Source organism: Canis lupus, chromosome 11, assembly GCF_048164855.1.
Source record: "Canis lupus baileyi chromosome 11, mCanLup2.hap1, whole genome shotgun sequence".
Classification (NCBI taxonomy): Eukaryota; Metazoa; Chordata; class Mammalia; order Carnivora; family Canidae; genus Canis; species Canis lupus.
The window spans coordinates 34,159,338-34,177,173 of NC_132848.1; the positions used below are offsets into that span (position 1 = coordinate 34,159,338).

Consider the following 17,836-nt stretch of genomic DNA (forward strand, 5'->3'; position numbering starts at 1 on the left):
TGTGTATGTGGAGATACACGGAGATATCACTCCATACCGACTAGGATGGCTATGATCAAAAATACGGATAATAACAAGTGTTGGCGAGGATGTGGAGAGGAAGGAACCCTCATACACTGATTGTGGGATCATAAAATGGTGCTGCAACTGAGGAAAACAGTCTGGCGGTTCCCCAAAAAGTCATCCAGTTACCCTGTGACCCAGGAACTCCACACAAAACCACGCATCTACACAAAAACGTGTATGCCAACGTTCATAGCTGCATTATTGCCAATAGCCAAAAAGCAGAGGCAACCCAAGTGCCCATCAACTGACAGTTAAACAAAATACAGCATATCCATATGCAATGGAACATTATTCAGCAGTTAAAAGTAATAAAGTATAGCTACATGCTATAGCACAGATAAACCTTGAAATATGCTGTGCAGTGAGAGAAGCCAGTCAACAGAAGCCCAGATCGTCTGAGTCCATTTACACGAAATGTCCAGAACAGGCAAATCCCTAGAGGCAAAAAGTAGATGAGCAGTTGTCAAGGGCAAGGAGGGCATAGGTAGGGGGAACAGTCTGTGATTTCTAAAGGTACAGGGCTTCCTTTGGGAGTTGAGGAAGGTCCTAAACCTGATGGTGGCGATGGCTGTACAACTCTTGTGAGTCCGCTGAAAACCACTGAATTGAATACTTTGAACAGGTGAATTGTATACTATGTGAATCATATCTCAAAAAAAGCTGTGACAAAAAAAAAAAAAAAAAAAAAAAAAAAGCTGTGACAAAAAACTAAGACATAATCAATTACCACAAGTTAAAAAAAAAAAAAAAGTACAGGGAAGGTTTAACCACAAAGGGATAAAGGAATCTGGGGGGAGGAGGTACGAGAACTGTCTAGATCTTGTTTGTAGCCCTGGTCTGATTCTGTGCATTTGTCAAAACTCACAAAACTGTACACCCAAGATACAAAAATAAATTGGCCTGTCCCAATCCATATTAAAAATGGTTACCCTCAGGGCACCTGGGTGGCTCAGTCGGTTAAGCACGGACTCTGGATTTCAGCTCAGGTCAGGATCTCAGGATCGTGGGATGGAGCCTGGTATGGGGCTCCATACTCAGCAGGAGTCAGCTTTACATTTTGTCCCTCTGACCCCTCTCCCCTCCCCTCCACCAGCTCAGGCACGCATGCAAGAGCACTCGGTCTGTCATTCTAGAATAAATAAATAAATCTTTTAAAAATGGTTACTCTCTTGTAGACACTATGCTAAGCCCCTTACAGGCCTTGAATTGTTTAATCCTTAAAGCAAACCACTTAAGTATTACTCGCCCCATGTGGGCAAACAGGCTCAGAGAGGTTACGTGACCTGCCTGGAATCAGTCAGGAAACGTTTTCAGATTTTGAACCCAGTTCTATCTGACTCCAGATCCCACATCAGCGTCCACTGCGTTATGCCCTCTACATACTGATCATCTGGAACATTCCCTGAGCACCTCTCAGGTAGTTGTCAATGGTCACCTGCCTGATTACTGCCCCACTGGTGAGTTCCTTGAGGGCTGAGACTGTGCCTGAGAAATGTGTGTCGCCCACCATGCTGGGCACAGACACAGGCACCCTAATAGGCAGTCCACAGATGTTTGGGGATCAGGGTATAACAAAAGAGAGGCAGGGTGAATGCCATTTGGAAACGCAGATGAGCAGCCTAAGATGAGTTGACTCTGGGCCTCCAGTCTGGCCAGGGGGCCACACACCCTCACTCAATGGGCCTCCTGCCGTTGGATCAGATATCTGAGCCTAAGCTGAAGAACTGAGAGACCACACCTACACTCCAGCTCTCTCAGCAGCCTGGGGGCAAGACACTTCTCCTGGCTGCATTCCTCAAAGATTTAGTACTGCTCCTCCTAGAATGTCCTCACCTCACTAACTCACAGGAGGCAATGAGAACCAGGTCGATCCTACAGGCCACAGACTTCCTCGGTCTCTCAAACCCATTCCCTTCTCTCCATTCCAGCTGGCTCCCCAGGCTGCCATCACCCCTCTTCTGCCTACAAGCTCTCTCACTACCCCCATCAGTCTCCTCCCCAGCCCTGATGCTTCACCCAACAAATCCCACAGCCAGGGAAAAAGCTTGAAACATGAATCTGCTCACATCATTCTCCTGATATCAAGGATAGCATTGACCCTTGAGGGAATGAGAATGAGATAAGAATGAGAAAAAGATGCCCTCCTCCAGGCAGGCACGGGTCCCATACTGGGGCCCATATCCTGGTGAGTCAAGAGGCAACCCCTTAGTCGGCATCCTTGTGCAGGACACATCCTGGGTAACTGACCAGGTCACTGCTCTGAATGCAAACACCAAACTCTTGCCAGGGGCCTCCAAGGTCCTGCACAATGTGGCTCTGGTTTATTTCTGCAGGCTCTTCCCCCTTCACTCTAGGCTCACCCCCGCCCCCAGCCACTGCACTCCACTCTCTGTCCAGACAGTTGGTACAGCTCTGGACTCCCCAAGCATTCCACGTATGCCCTCCCTTTGCACAAACTGTTCCCTCTAAACCCAGCCAACTCCTGCACACCTTTCAGTTCTTACCTTAGATGTCCCTTCTTCCTTCACCAAGCCTCACCTGACCCCACTACCCCAAATACTTGCCTCCCTCCCAATATCCTCCTTTACCCTGTACCATAAGAGCCTGTCTACTCGGCTGTCTGTCCTCTGGACCCCAAGCTCTGCAAAGGCAGGGACCTGCTGTTTATTCACCAGTGTATCTGGGGCATATGGGGCATATACTTGGCATGAGATACTTATTGAAAGAATTAATCAACTAACAAAGAGGTGACGGAGTTAAACAAGATGATTTATCATCAGTAGGACAACAGGATTTCAGTTTGGGAAAGGGCTCCTGGGGATCCCTGGGTGGCTCAGCGGTTTGGCACCTGCCTTTGGCCCAGGGCGCGATCCTGGGGCCCCAGGATCAAGTCACGCGTCGGGCTCCCGGCATGGAGCCTGTTTCTCCCTCCCACTGCACCTCTCTCTCTCTCTCTCTATCATAAATAAATAAATCTTTAAAAAAAAAAAAAAAAAAAGGAAAGGGCTCCTGACTAACTCCGTTGGACTGATCATTGTACTGAGGCGGCGGCTGATGCCTTGGGGAGGGCCCATGACTTTCCTCAGCTCCCATGCTCGCAATCCCCAGAAGCCACACCAACCCTCCATCCACTACAGTAGGCAGAGAACAGAAATCCCTGCAGCCCCAATAGGAGACAGTCTGATGGCCAAATGCAGTGGAACACAGTAGTTAAGCTCCAGGGATTTGCGTTGTGATAAGAAGGCCCAGGGCTACTTATGAGCTGTGCGGCCTTGGGTGAGTAATTCATATATTTTGGGTCTCCAGTCTGTAAAAAGGGAACCAGGGACCCATGATGGATGGGCAGGGATGCATGAGATATGGCCCGGAATGGAAGAGATTCGGCGTGAAAAACACTCAGCAAAGGCCCTGGCACATGCTCATCAATTAAAATGAGCTGTGCATCCTGTAGCTGATCAGTGCTTCCTATCTCACACTCCCTCCTCCCCCACTGGGCCCCAGGTCTAGGGTTTCCCCCTTTGCCAATCCCTCCAGCACAAACCTTACCCCCAACTCCCTTCCACCATCACTGCCATGCAATGGACCACTCCAACTTCACCAAAAGCAGAGAGAGGACTCCAGAACAGTCTTCAGGATTTCGGGGTTTTCAAACAATCCCCTCAACTTCAAATATCCCCTTCTATGTCTGGGAAAGAAAAGGGAGCCTTCAGGAATGCAGATGAGGCCACGTTCAATACCAGGCCATTCATCTGCAGGGAAGACAAGAATATGTCTGGCAGATAGCACCTTTTAAAAAATATTCCCAACCTGTTTCCCCCAGTATCTTGATGCTTGCAGCTTTGGGTAAATTTTAGTTTGGAATCAAAGACTCCAAATGTGTGTCTCCTATTAAATCCTTGGGTGGCACCTGGCAAATTTACCTCTAGGTCTCCAGGGAAGCAGAAAAATGAATTATTAGCATTTTATCTGTGAGAGGCACATCTCATAAAGTCGGGGAACAATGTAGTTTCCCCTCAAATTAATTTCATTTTATTTTAAAATGGTCCATAGAAAGTGAGCAGAAGAAATAGATTGTTTGCTGATCAGCAAAGATCCTCCTGTGCTTTGAGAGGGAAGAAAACAGTTCATTTTCCCAGATTACTGGATGGAAAGCAAATGTGAACTCTCCACCTCACCTAATGCGCTTGCATTTTGTGCTCTCGTGGCTTTAATCCCACCATCATTCGGTATGTTCAATAAGCATACCAGACTCGGCAAGGGGGAGTTTGGGTTTTTTTTTTCTTAAGAGCCCAAAGGGGGCTGTCTGTGTTTCCACAGCACAGTCTATACATCTGACATGAGTCACATCGCCCTGCACTGCGATTCTGTTCTCCACTCCTGTCCCACTGTGCCCCTAAAGTCAGATATTTCTCCCCCCGCATCTTTATCCCCAGGTAGGGTTGCCAATTAAAATACCAAATGCACAGTTAAGACTGAATGTCAGATAAGCCTGCAGTATTCTGGACCTAACTTACACTAAAAAATATTCCTTGTCTATCTGACATGCAAAATTTCATTGGCACCCTTTTTGTTTGCTAAATATGGCAATCCTAACCCCAAAATCCCCTCTCATCTCATCCACCTGACTCTGAGAAGTCATACCCATTTTCCCATAGCTGAAGAAACAAAGGCTCAGATGGGCTAAAGATCCTGCTGAGGTTACCCAGCTAGTGGGTGGGAGAGCTGAGAGTGAGCCTCTATCTTTCCACCCACGTGCCCCGTACATGTTGTGGAGTCAATGAATGCAGCACGCATGCATGCAGATGCCAGGCACCCAGGGAACCCGCTATGCACCTTTCTCTGAGTCATCATTCCCTCCCTGGAATCCCAGCCACACTTCCTTATTAGTGAGATTGCTGCCCCACATTCCTCTTCTTGGGAAAGGGCCAGCTTCCCGGGAACAGCACTGATGCTGTGGATGGGGCCAGGTTCTCCCTAAGTGAAAACAAATCTCCTGGTGCCAGGAGCAGCAGGGGGGGGCAGGGTGGCTGGAGAGAGCGGGTGCTCACCATCCTGAGAAAACAGGTGCTGGGTCAAGGCCTGGATGCTGACCATCCCCCATGGCAGCCTGGCCTCCTGCGCTCCATCCAGACAGGCAGAGAACTCGGGGCAGGTGTCCCACCCCTACTGCAGCTGAGTGACCTCAGACAGGGCTGACCATGCAGGAAGGCAGGCTGGCCCAGAGCAGCACAGTGGAAGGCAGAGGACACCCACAGCTGTTCCCTCTGCCTGGAACTCTGCCCAAACCCCCCACCTCACTTAAGTGTCCCCTCCCCATAGTAAACATCACAAACCGTAAGTTCATGAGCAATTTCTCTTGTTCAGCACTTTTGTTCTCTTTGCCACCACGGCCGTAGCACCTATAACACTGTCTGGGGGCCTCTGGGTGGCTCAGCAGCTGACCGTCTGCCTTTGGCTCAGGGTGTGATCCCGGAGTCCTGGGATCGAGTCCCCCGTCGGGCTCCCCACAGTGAGCCTGCTTCTCCCTCTGCCAATGTCTCTGCCTCTCTCTCTGGGTTTCATAAATTAAAAAATCTTCAAAAAGAAAAAAAAAAAAACACTGTCTGGCAGACATTGGGTGTTCAGGACATACCCGGTAAGTGAAAGACTGAATGGAGGTCTCTGTTTAAAAAAATAATAATAAGTAATAAATATATATACACAGATATGGATATTTTATATGCATATTTATATATACATACATAAACACACATGCACACATATGTGCCCATACACACACACGCACACACATAAACCCAACTAAAATTAAATACAAGTAATGCAGCATGGGGATGCCTGTGGTAAACCCTCCAGAGGACCCTACCACACCCCTTCACACATACCGTGCCCTCTCCCTGAATTTCACAAAACTATTCAACTTTCAAACCCCAGCTCAGGGGGCGCCTGGGCGGCTCAGCCACCTGAGAGTCCACGTCTTGATGTCCCCTCGGCTGTGGTCTCAGGATCGTGGGGCTCTGCACTCCACTCCACGATCGATGGGTCCGCCTGGGAGTCTCTCTCCCTCTGCCCCTCCCCCTGCTCACTCACACTCTCCCAATAAATAAAATCTTAAAAAAAAAAAACCTCAACTCAGTTGCCTTTTTCTCCCAGAAGAGCTCTCTGACCCTCTCGGCCCCCCCACCCTGTGGGGGAGCCCATTGCCCCATCCCCTCTTTGACTTACTGGTGCCGTCACTGTTGTGGTCATTACCCTGCATCGTAATTTACTAAACTGCACATTTTGAGGTCCTTGTGGTGGGCTGCGTTTCGCCAAAGACGGCTGGGGCAACCTGTCCCCCACACGTGCTTTTCTGGAATGTGACCTTGACACACACACACACACACACACACACACACACACACACACACACCGGCCGGTGGAACTCCTCCTTGCTCCCTGGGAAGTAGGCTGTGTCTTGTGGGAGACTGTGGCCAACCGAGAGAGTGATGCCCTGCTGGTCTGGGATGCAGCTGTTAACTGACCCAGAAGCTTCTACTTTCTGCCTCTGGGAAGCCGGGCACCACGGAAGAAGGGCAACTACCCTAAGACTTCCCTGCTGCACAAAGTTCAAGCTACACGGAGAGAGGCCCCGGAAGACGCTATGTGGAGAGAGACAAGCATGAGGGCACCAAACATGGGACTAAGGAAGCCATCTGGGGAGTAAATTCTTGAGCCTCGGCAACCGCAGAGATGTGCATCAGAGATGAACTGCCCAACTGAGCCCTTTCCAGATCCTAATGCACAAAACCAAGAGCAAAATCAACGGGTGGCTTTGAGCTGCTAAGTGTTGGGGTAGCTTGTTTTGAGTGATAGTTAATTGAAACATCCTTGAAGACAGGAACTCTATTTCATTTAACTTTACATCCCCTAATCTTAAAACAGTGCAAGGCTCATAGCTCAATAAAATTCAGCTGAGTTGAACTGGCTCAGACTGAATTTAATTTTCCCCAATTTAGAAGGACTACTTTGGTAAATAAAGCCAAATGTCCTCAGTCACCAGCTGAAACTGCTACCTGGCCCATGTGAAAAATGGAAGGGAAGAGCATACATGGAAATGTATAGACTATTATATGGGACTCTAAACAAAAGACTTTTTATGGGAATGAAATAAAACTATGATTATCCCTAGCAAGTTTTAGGAATATTGCCGGCATGACAGCCACTGTAAAAAACATCACAAAAAAATACTCCCATTTTTGGGTCTGGTGCCAGGAAGCCATGACATATTTCTCCATTCCCTGCAGGACCAGAATGGAGATGTGATCCTATGGGCTTGGCTCTTTCCTCCCAGGCATTCGGAGACTGAGTCTGGCAAGTCAGGGACTCTGTTGCCAGTAAAAATCACATTTACTTTTTTTTTTTTTTAAGATTTTATTTATTTATCCACGAGAGTCACAGAGAGAGAAAGAGGCAGAGACACGGGCAGAGGGAGAAGCCGGCTCCATGCGGGGAGCCCGACATGGGACTTGATCCCGGGTCTCCAGGATCACACCCTGGGCCAAAGGCAGCGCTAAATCACTGAGCCACCCAGGCTGCCCGCATTTACTTTTTATTGGCTGACACTTTGGAGCAGCCTCAATGTGGAGGGCTTCCTGTTCAGTGATCCGGCTTCAAGACATCTCACTGGACCAACAACAGCTGTTCCCTGGTCTGAGATGTCCCTTCATGTCCTCTACCCTCCGACTTGCCTCAGGGGGGTGGGGACGTGCTTCTGCAAAATCCTCTTAGGTTAGCACCCACCTTAGACCTTCCATCTTTCTGAGATCACAAACTCAGAACCAAAAGGGACCTCGGAGTCACCTATGTCATGCTCTGGCCTAATCCCTGCTTCAGAACACAAACAGGCCTTTTCTTCCAGTGCACTCTCAGGACAGCTGGGAGGGAGTAGGTGTGAGTCGTGATTCCACTATTTGTAGACAGAGGCACCTTAGCAAGTCCCATGACCTCGCTGGGTCTAACCAGGCCAAGGATGCTCACAGGATACCCATGGAGACTGCATGACATATGGGTGTGGGGTGAATGAATGAACGTTGCTGATGAGTCCAGAGCTCACGGTAACAATCCATCAGCTTCAGCCTGAAATAATGTCTTTCTTGCTGTAGCCCCAGCAGCTCCAGAAAGCAACCCCCCCACCTTTGACAATCTAGATCCTGGCTTCATTCTCTGGAATTTCTGGGTGTTGGAAGTGCATGGTCTCCAGTTCCCTGGGAGCACCCTGCTTTGGGAAGAAGCCTCATATTGACATGAGCAAACCCCCACCATGGTGATGGGTCAGAGCTGGGCCCTACCCACATCCAGTCAGAACCAATTTGCCCAGGACATATTTACGAGGATGGAGAGAAAGGAAAGCTCTTTCTCACTTGCTGATATAATCTGAGGAAGTCAGGGCTAGGGTAGTGACAGCCAACTGACTGGCACATGAGAAGCTGAGCTAAAGATAAACCCACCAGGAAGGAAGGTACAGCTGGAAAGGGCAAAGGGCAGCTGAGGTCATGATGGGGCCCTCAAGCAGCTTTAGCCCTGTTCCTGGACTTCTCGTTTACATGAGTCAGTGTTTTCTTCCCCTTTATGTTCACATGAGTTTGGGTTGGATATTTTATCACTTGGAACTGAAACTGTGCCCTTTCTATCTATGCACAAAATCAAAGCTCCCTCTAACTCTCTTTGTGGGGCAAATTCCACAAAACTCTACCTTCATAGAGTTCTAAAATCAGAGAATGAGCATCTTTCTGGTCTCACACATGGCCTCAAAGATATGTTTTTCAGGCCCACCCAAGGACCTACTTATTTATAAAGGGTCCCCTGCCTCCATCACACTTGATTTTACCTATCTTTTCAACCCTGAGGCAGTCCATGGTGATTCACAGACAAGATACTTCACACTCACCTCCAAACACTAAATAGTCCATAAACATGGGCAGTCCGGGTGGCTCAGCAGTTTAGCGCCGCCTTCAGCCCAGGGCATGATCCTGGAGACCCAGGATCGAGTCCCACATCAGGCTCCCTGCATGGAGCCTGCATCTCCCTCTGCCTGTGTCTCTGCCTCTCTCTCTCTCTCTGTGTTCTCATGAATAAATAAATAAATAAAATCTTTAAAAAAAATAGTCCATAAACAGAAAACAGGGAGGTAAAGAGACTCCCCTTCCAGACAGAGAGAACCTCCCAAGCACCAGTAAAAGCAAGAGAGGTATCCAGCTGAAGTCTTACCTGGGAAGTTGGGATGAATGACCAGACCAGCCTGGAAGACCACTGTCTTTCATTGGCAATAAACTGGGTCTGATGGAGAAAGTCATGAGCACTTTCCAACTACAATTTCTTCTAGAGTCCCTTTATGCACCAGAGTGATTATAAAAGCCAATCAGTCATTTTGGAAAATCAGCACTTATTAATATAATCAGGTTGTTCAATTAAACCTTACTGAAGTATTTTTTAAAGATTTTATTTATTTATTTGATACACAGAGAGAGGGAGAGAGAGGGAGAGGGAGTATGCATACAAGGTGGGGTGGAGAGGGGCAGAGGGAGAGGGAGAAGCAGGCTCCCCAATGAGCAGGGCTCAATCCCAGGACCCTGGAATTATGAGCTGAGCCAAAGGCAGATGTTTAACTGACTGAGCCACCCCGGTGCCCCTAAACCCTACAGAAATACTAAATTAAATCTGTATTGAAGTTTAAAGTTGTATGGAATCAAGATCAGGTTCACTATCAAGTATGGGGACAATGACTTTAACACAGAGGGCATAGCCTGACCCCATGTTTGCTTTAGCAACTCCTTAAAGTGATCCAGAAGACCAGGACCACTCCTCAGTGCTCATCAAAGGATAAGCTGACCATGACAAGGGTGTCAGCCATCACCCCTTTATGAGGCCAATTATATTGGGTGACTTTGGGGGCTCAGGGTGTATCATTCAAGAAATACTTGTCTGAGGATGAGCTTTTGGAGAAACATGACCTCTGAAGTCCTGGGATTCGCTGGCAGAAAATTGCAAAGCATTAACAGGAAATATCTGTTGCCTTCTCTGACAGGTACTTACTTAGCGTGAAAAACAACAGGTGCCATTAACCAGCTACAACAGGCACTGCTGGCTGCGAACCCAATCAATATCCCTTTCCTGTGCTCTTCCTTAGGAAAAGCACTCAGATCAGGTAGTCATGGTGGGAAAGACATGTCCAGCTAAAGAACTAAATTTCTTAGCTTCCGTTGGAGAAATGGTGGCTGGAGAGGGGCTAAGTGTTGGTCAAAGAGATATAAGCAAGATTATTGGGTGGGGCATCAGTGAGGCTCCTTGAAAGAAGAGCTGAATTCACTGGCAGGCACCCCTTCCTCCACCCTTCCTCATTCTTCATTGTGCTTAAAATGTAGAAGCAATGACTGGAGCTGTAGCAGCCATCTTGGGACCTTAAAGTACTTTGAGAATGTAAATCATGTGCCAAAGATGCCAGGGAAGAAAGACAAAGAAGCCTGAGATGTTGTAGAACCACCTGCCTGACCTTGGACTGTCTACCTGCCTTGGGCTGTTACAAGAGAGAAAACTAACTCCTTGTTTGTGTAAGTCAGTTAGTTTGGTCTCTGATACTAGCTGCCAAACACAATCTGACATCAGATTGCCCAATTAAAATCAAGTGTTCTTATTGGTCAAGAATGACAACTTTGATTCACCTCTGGCCACCTCTAACAATCAGAATGCTCTAATTGAATGATACATAGGTTTGTGCTCTAATTCTGGAAGAGCTGATCAAGTAATATCTTCACTGAGCACAGGGCAGGAAAAGGGGCAAAAGAACTGAAAGATCCAGACTCTGCCCTCAAAGAGCTTACAGGTAATGGGAGAAGCAGGTCATGGCCACACAAAAGGCTTCCAACAAAAGGAGCCATGTGATCCACAGCTGAAGCACCACAGACACCAAGCAAAGGCTGTAGAATTTCAAAGAAGGGAAAATCTGCTTATTCTGGGACAACCCCAGGAAGGATGTAGGGCTTGATTTGGAGCCATGAGGCTGAGAGGAAGGGGAGAAAGGAGCCATTCCAGGTGGACAAGCTGCTTGAGCAGAGGTTCAAGATTAGGCATGAAAGTGTTTGGGGGAGGGTGGGAATAGCCTGGGAAGCCACCGAGGTTCCACTGAGGCAAGAACAGGGGGTGACAGGACGAGGAGCTTGGGCTTGACTCTATGGCCACTAACAGAGGCTAATCTGGGGTGCCAGGAGGAATGGACTGGATGAGAACAAGCCTAGGGTGAGACTCCCATAAGGAGGCTGACTGTGGTCTGTAGGCCCTGAGACATTCTGAGTAGGGATGGCATTTGCCAGCTCTGGCCCATGTGGCAGACAGAATGACAGTGGCAATGGCACAACCCCAACCTTTCCAGCTGAGAGTAGCTCTGAACAGCTGGAGGGACAGGGCAAGCCCAGTGCACATCATCCCTCCTCCCCTCCCCTGCAGGCAGGCTTCCCTTTTGGAAGATTTGGCATTTAGCCTCCTCCCATTCCCCAAAGAAAGGACACGAATCTGGCATCCAGAGGCAGAGAAGGATGATGCCCTCCATCCAACAGAGGGTTCAGGACTCCAGACACAGGCTCACAATGGCTCAGAATGGAAGGGACCTCACCTGTCATCAGGAAACCACAGAATTCTAGAATAGTATGGGCTCCTGGGAGGTCCCTCAGGGATAAGCTCACCCACTGGTTTTCAAATTGGGTTCCATACGGCTGTAGGGTCCGATGTTCAACAAAGGGGATAGTGAGTGTGCCAAAACAACTCTACTTTTTTGTGTTTCAGATATTGAGGTTCCCAGAAAGGCTGCATTTCAAACCAAGTCTGAAACCCACCACCAACCCAACCCCCTTCTTCTTACAGATAAGGGAACCGAAGCACACAGAACCCTGAACCCTTTTTCTTGGAACTCCCATGGATCCTGTGATCACTGGTCAGTGTTACATTTCCAGGACAGCCTCACAAGATTGGGGCAATGCTGTTCCCACTCACTGTGGGAGCCTCAGTTCCCAGCACAAGACCGGCCAGCCACAAGGTGCTTCCTAGACACCTAAACAGAGCTCGGATTGAAGGTTAGAGGTGGCTTTCAGTGGCAGAGCCACAGTGACTCAATCCCTGCCACGCCTGTGGCTCAGCGTGGCCCAGTTATGCAGGCGCCAAGCTCAGGCATGTGCTAACAGAGCATCCTCAGCTGCTCTGCACAGAGTTCCCAGCCACCTGAGTCGGTGTCCCCGCCCTGCCCATGGCTGGCTGTCTCCAGCTTCCACATCATCCTGTCCCTGAGCAATGGCATGAGCAAGTGTGTCCCTCTTCATGGTTGTTTCTCCAACACTCAGCACTGCCCTTCTACTTCTCTTCACTGAATTCCTAATTTAAAAAAAAAATTTGCAGGACACCTAGGTGGCTCAGCGGTTTAGTGCCTGCCTTCAGCCCAGGGCCTGATCCTGGGGACCTAGGATGGAGTCCCATGTCAGGCTCCCTGCATGGAGCCTGCTTCTCCCTCTGCCTGTCTCTCTCTCTCTCTCTCTCTCTCTCTTTCCTGTCTCTCATGAATAAGTGAAATCTTTAAAAAAAAATTTTTTTTTAATTTTTGCCAAATCTTTAAAAACACACTTGGACCATGCAGATCGTTATAGAGAGAGCTAGGGAAGGGCTCAATCGTGGGAAGTCTCTGGTGAGCCTCCCAGGAATGGTTTTTCTGTCTGGTGCTCATTTTTCTCCTTCTCTCTAAAATGGGAAGGCTGGCCACTCAATCAACCTCCTGAGAGCCATATCAGGGCCCTATGTAGCTGTAGGAAAAGTGACCCATGAATTGTATACATGAGGGAGCACACGGCAGGCCACCAACTGTGGTTTCATCCCACATCTCTGAGCCCAAACACCACTGGCCCAAAGTTCCTATCCAGATTTGCAGACAACACACGGCCCCATCAGCAAGGAGAGGCTGGAGAGGGATCACCATTTGATTTTGCACTAGATTGTAACTATCTCAACAACCACATTACAATATGAATGTGAACATGTGTGTGAGACCGTGTGTGTGTGTGTGTGTGAGAGAGAGAGAGAGAGAGAGAGACAGAGAGAGAGAGAGAGAGACAGACAGACAGACAGACAGAAAGAGACACAGAGAAAAGAGAGAGAGAGAGGCCTCAGTTGGGCAGTGAAACTCGCAGAGTGGCCTTCTGAGGCCAATCTCAACTAGGTTTCTTGATGTCAAAAGCACGGGATAATTTTTTCCCAGTAGGCAGCTCAATTCCTGGGCCTCTTAGGGCTACAAACATACCCAATGCCTTAAAAGTGAAAATTATCAGCTCCAAAATGTGAAAAGAAAACTGCAAAGCCATAATTAATAGCTGTGTAATTAAGTGGCTAAAACCTATAACATGAAGTCAATATCATGAACTGTTGACATCAACACTCATCACAATTTCATGACATTTGGGGGAGGGTAAGCCTGGTTAGGTCTTTCTCACTCTGCAGGAATTCCCGAGGACACATGATGACAGCAGAGAAACCAGAGCCCACTGAAAAATGAGACGTACACAGAGCAAAATAATTCCCAAAGCAAAATCATTACAGTTTTTTTCTAGCCATAACATAAATCCGATGGGGTCTGTCTGAGTGTGATGTGGGATGGTGGTGCCCCAAAGATGGGGAGGCTAGAATTGAAGATGCTAAAACTACCTACATGACCATCTGCAACTTTCAGCTATCACAACTCAACCCAAACTTAGAAGCCTTGGCAAATGTCTGGATTCTGACAATCCCACTGAACCTGTGTGCAAACACAAACGCACATACACACACTAACTGCCTATTTCCTGGTACTGCTGCAGTTAAGAAATACTTGCCCTCACTTCTTCCAAATGGAAACAAACTGAATCTTTCCTTGATATACAATGTACAATCAATAACCTCCTACTTCTCCTTTCATAGAAAACTCATTTTACTTTAAGGAAAACATGATGAATGATTAAGATCCATAACAAAGACCCTGTGCACGGAATACGTAAGGATTTCTAGTTGTGACAAGTCTGCAATGGAAAACTTTTGGCAAATGGAAAACCAAGGTAAGAAACGTGCCTCGGAGCGTGTCTCCCCTGGGCACACCCCCCTCTTTTCCAGTGCCCGGTGCAACATGGAGCAACCTAGTCTATGCAAGCACAGGATGGATTTTACAGCTGAGCTGAGGCACACGAGGCTTTGTGAGCCTCTGTGCTTGTGTTTTCTTCCAGAGGAAGTTTGCTTAGGCTGGGCCAGATTTCTCTAGAAAGTCTGCTAGTGGAGATGCTCAAGTAGCCCATTCTTTCTGGGCCAGCGGGAAGCTGGGGGAGGGGCCATCTGTGCTCTGCAGAGCCCAGCAGGAACACTCCTCCTGTCTACGTGGACATTCCATGCACTTCCTGACATGCAAGTAGCAGCATCTGAAGCCTGAATCATAATGCTCCAGGGAGCCCAGGAGGAGCCCCCCACCACCACAGCTGAAGGTGCAAAGGTAGAGGCTGGTCAGATGCAAGGTCTGACCAATTTCAGGGGAGGGCCCTATATCCAAATAACTCCATATATCCAAAGGCTGGGAGGGCAAAAGCTGGGGTAACCTTCATATCCCATCCTTCCGATGGGATCCCTGTGCACTCTTCCTTCCCACCCTGGAATATTCAATCCAGGATGTCAAAAACACTTGAGTACCAACAATGCACAGAGTGGCCTTAGGAAGCACAGAAAGAGCACTGGACTAGGAGTCAAACAGTCGCCCGGTGCTGCCACTTAACTTGGTGACTTTGGGCAAAATATGCCACCTCACCCTTAATACGCAGGGCTGTTAGGAATATTGATAGGAGGGATCCCTGGGTGGCGCAGCGGTTTGGCGCCTGCCTTTGGCCCAGGGCGCGATCCTGGAGATCCGGGATCGAATCCCACGTCGGGCTCCCGGTGCATGGAGCCTGCTTCTCCCTCTGCCTGTGTCTCTGCCTCTCTCTCTCTCTCTCTGTGACTATCATAAGTAAATAAAAATTAAAAAAAAAAAAAAAAAAAAAAAAAAAAAAAAAGGAATATTGATAGGAATAATTAATGGAACTTTGTCAACTGTGCAAGCCTAAAGAATTAATCACAAGGATTGTGGGATTCACAATTATAGTTAGTGCAGCCTGATAAGTAGCAGACATCTCCTCCCATCTTCCAGCAGCCCTGCTTCAATTCCACTCAACTGGCAGATGACTGTGTTCTCCAAGGAAGGGGGGAGAAGGGCAGACCTGAGTTAGTCAATAGGAGGATTAGGTTAAAAAGGCTCAGATTAAGAACTCAATCAATAAATGTCACACTGTTTCTGAAAAAAAAAAAAAAACAAACATGGTCCTGGTCTTTCTAATCACAATACTGGCCTGGATATTGGCAGTGGTGTGTACTTTTCTTCCTACACCAGCACCTGGCATTTGGTAGATGCTGAACTACTTCCCAAATGAAGGACCAGGAGAGATGGAGAGAGACCCACGAAACCACAAACACTGAGTCACAAGGGGGAGAGCCAGACATGCGGTTGCTTTAACCTCACAATCCCACATTGCCGATCTGATTAAATTGATTGCTCATCTAATAGCCGATGTTTTTAATCCCTGTGGAATTGACCAGCTACCTCATCATGGTCTAGACACAGCCTCAGCGTTACTAAAACATTTAAGAAATTTTCAACGGTCACATTGCACCCTCGAAGCAGATGGCCGGCAGCATTCACAGGATAGCCTGCGGATGGTGCACTCAGCGGCCAGGGTGGGACCCCCAGCTCCTGCCCCTGGACAGAGTGGCCGTCCAGAAGCCTCTTTAGCTTCTCTTAGTAAGGTCCCCAGGCTGTGCAAGAGAACTGGAGACACTGACCTCATGGATGGGGTCAGAGAACGTCTGGAAAGTAGGCTACACATATTCCGACACATGGCAGGCCTCAAAAAATAGGACCCAGGGTGAATTGCAATTGAGGAAAGGGGGAGAAAAAAAGCCTTGTTTCTTTTTCCCAGGGCAGCAGGGCATCATGGACACACACCTGGGTGATTCAGGATGCTAAGGTCCAGGCCCAGGCGAGAAGTGAGGACCTTTCACTTGGAAAGCTCAGGATTTTCCATTGCCTACTCATGTAGCAGCAGCTGTGCGGCCCCACACACACCTGGAAAGGCCCCCAGCCCTCGGTGTCTTGTTTGCAAAACCCACATAATACCCAGACTGAAGGCAGCAGGCCTGCACCAGGGGCACTGTGCAGGCTTCTCCCAACGCTAAGATCCAAGAGTCTATGCAGACATAGCTTTCAACTCTGAATTAGAGCAAGGTGCCATCTCACAGAAAGAAAGTGGGTATAAGGGCATAATGAGCAATCATCCTGTTTTCTGTTCTTCAAAGAGAAGCAAGCTGTGGAAAGGAGAGCTTCTCAGGGCTGGGAACGTGGGAATAGAGGGGAAGACTCCCGGCCAGTTAGTTCTAGGCTCTTGGCTTCCCTGTTAGTGAAGTTTCACTGATTCATGGTGCACTTCACAGACTGCAAATATTTAGAGTGATCACTATATACGGACGCTGTTCTAAGTCTCGGGGCAAGAGTGGGAAATGAAACACGAATACCCTGCTGCACGGAGCTTACCTTCCATGGCCTCATTTGCTCATTGGACACATCTGTGTAAGTGCCAACTAGGAACCCAAAGATGAATAAGAAACAGTGGGGCCTGTAAAGACGAACAGGTAAGCTGGTGAGTCGACCGTGGAGGTGGCGGGGGCGGGATGAGAGTCCCAGCTATAACAGCAGAGGTGATCAGGCACTTGCTGCTCCCACACTCAGTCACATCATGGCATTTCGTCTTAGCCCCAAAATATTTCTATGCATTTGGGGGGAAACTGAAGCCGAGACATAAGAATCCACCCGAGGTGGCACAGCCAGTAAGGGATGATGCCAGAATGTGAACTCAGGCTGTCTGACCTCAGACGCTTGGTCATACGGCACAGTATACCCTGTTAGCTCCTCTCCAGAACATCAGCAGGTTAGACATCCTAGTGAGTACGTCACTTAGGCCACCACACCCCCAAAGTCCCCATCTTCTATACTGGGGTTCCGGCATTTAGGACCGATCCTTTCTGCAGATACAAAATTGATTTGGTCACAAAACCTCTTAGGAAAAAATATACATATTTCTTTCAGACAGAAGCAAGCCAGTTTTAAACCTCAGACCTCTGAGAGCCATAGGTGACTGTGCCAACTCTGACAAATGAAAGCAAGCACTTTGGCCTAGAAGGCTGGGACGTGTCTGGCTGGACAGGCTTATTTTTGGTTCAGAGATAGCTTTGATGAGTTCCACCTCTGCTTCCTTGGATCAGAAATGGCACCTGGGTGGTGAGGAGACAGCGGTGAACAGGGAGAAAAAGAGCTTAGCATCAGGGAAAGAGCAGAATTGCAAATCATCAGGAGATGCTTGGAAGCATCTAATTGGACCCTGCCTCCCACCAGCCCTGTGTATTTCCAACACTGGCTCTCCTCCTTCCCTTCCCCCCAACCCTTTGGGGTCCTAGAACTACGAGGTTCCAGGCACATCACCTGCCCCCCGGCTCCCCTCCCCCATCCCACCCAGCCCAGCCCTCCTCCAAGCCTCAGGGGGCACACTCTCCTGGCGGGTCCCCATAACCAAAGACAAAAAAGCACAGGCATCTTGTGGGATCCCTGCTCCCGGAGTTGCGGAGCCTCCTGGGATGTGAGAGCAGAAAGGACTTGCTA

General features: G+C 48.5%; 1 protein-coding gene and 3 long non-coding RNA genes across 9 annotated transcripts in view; 1 reads left to right on the plus strand and 3 right to left on the minus strand.

Annotated features, from left to right (window-relative positions):
* Positions 1 to 17,836, minus strand: part of ABTB3 (ankyrin repeat and BTB domain containing 3) — a 312,444-nt gene that overhangs the window by 278,610 nt on the left and 15,998 nt on the right. The gene's annotated exons all lie outside the window — the stretch shown is intronic.
* LOC140642959 (uncharacterized) overlaps positions 1 to 17,836 on the minus strand; it is a 43,906-nt gene that overhangs the window by 12,125 nt on the left and 13,945 nt on the right. The gene's annotated exons all lie outside the window — the stretch shown is intronic.
* Positions 337 to 5,849, minus strand: LOC140642960 (uncharacterized). Its single transcript, XR_012039336.1, has 3 exons — positions 5,400 to 5,849; positions 3,613 to 3,751; positions 337 to 501 (listed from the first exon to the last, which is right to left on the minus strand). It is a non-coding gene; the product is annotated as an uncharacterized lncRNA (long non-coding RNA).
* On the plus strand, positions 11,056 to 15,674 carry LOC140642958 (uncharacterized). 2 transcript variants are annotated; one of them, XR_012039333.1, is made up of 3 exons: positions 11,056 to 14,165; positions 14,331 to 14,590; positions 15,518 to 15,674. It is a non-coding gene; the product is annotated as an uncharacterized lncRNA (long non-coding RNA). The 2 variants fall into 2 exon arrangements; XR_012039334.1 differs by having other exon boundaries at positions 11,748 to 11,841; positions 11,959 to 14,590.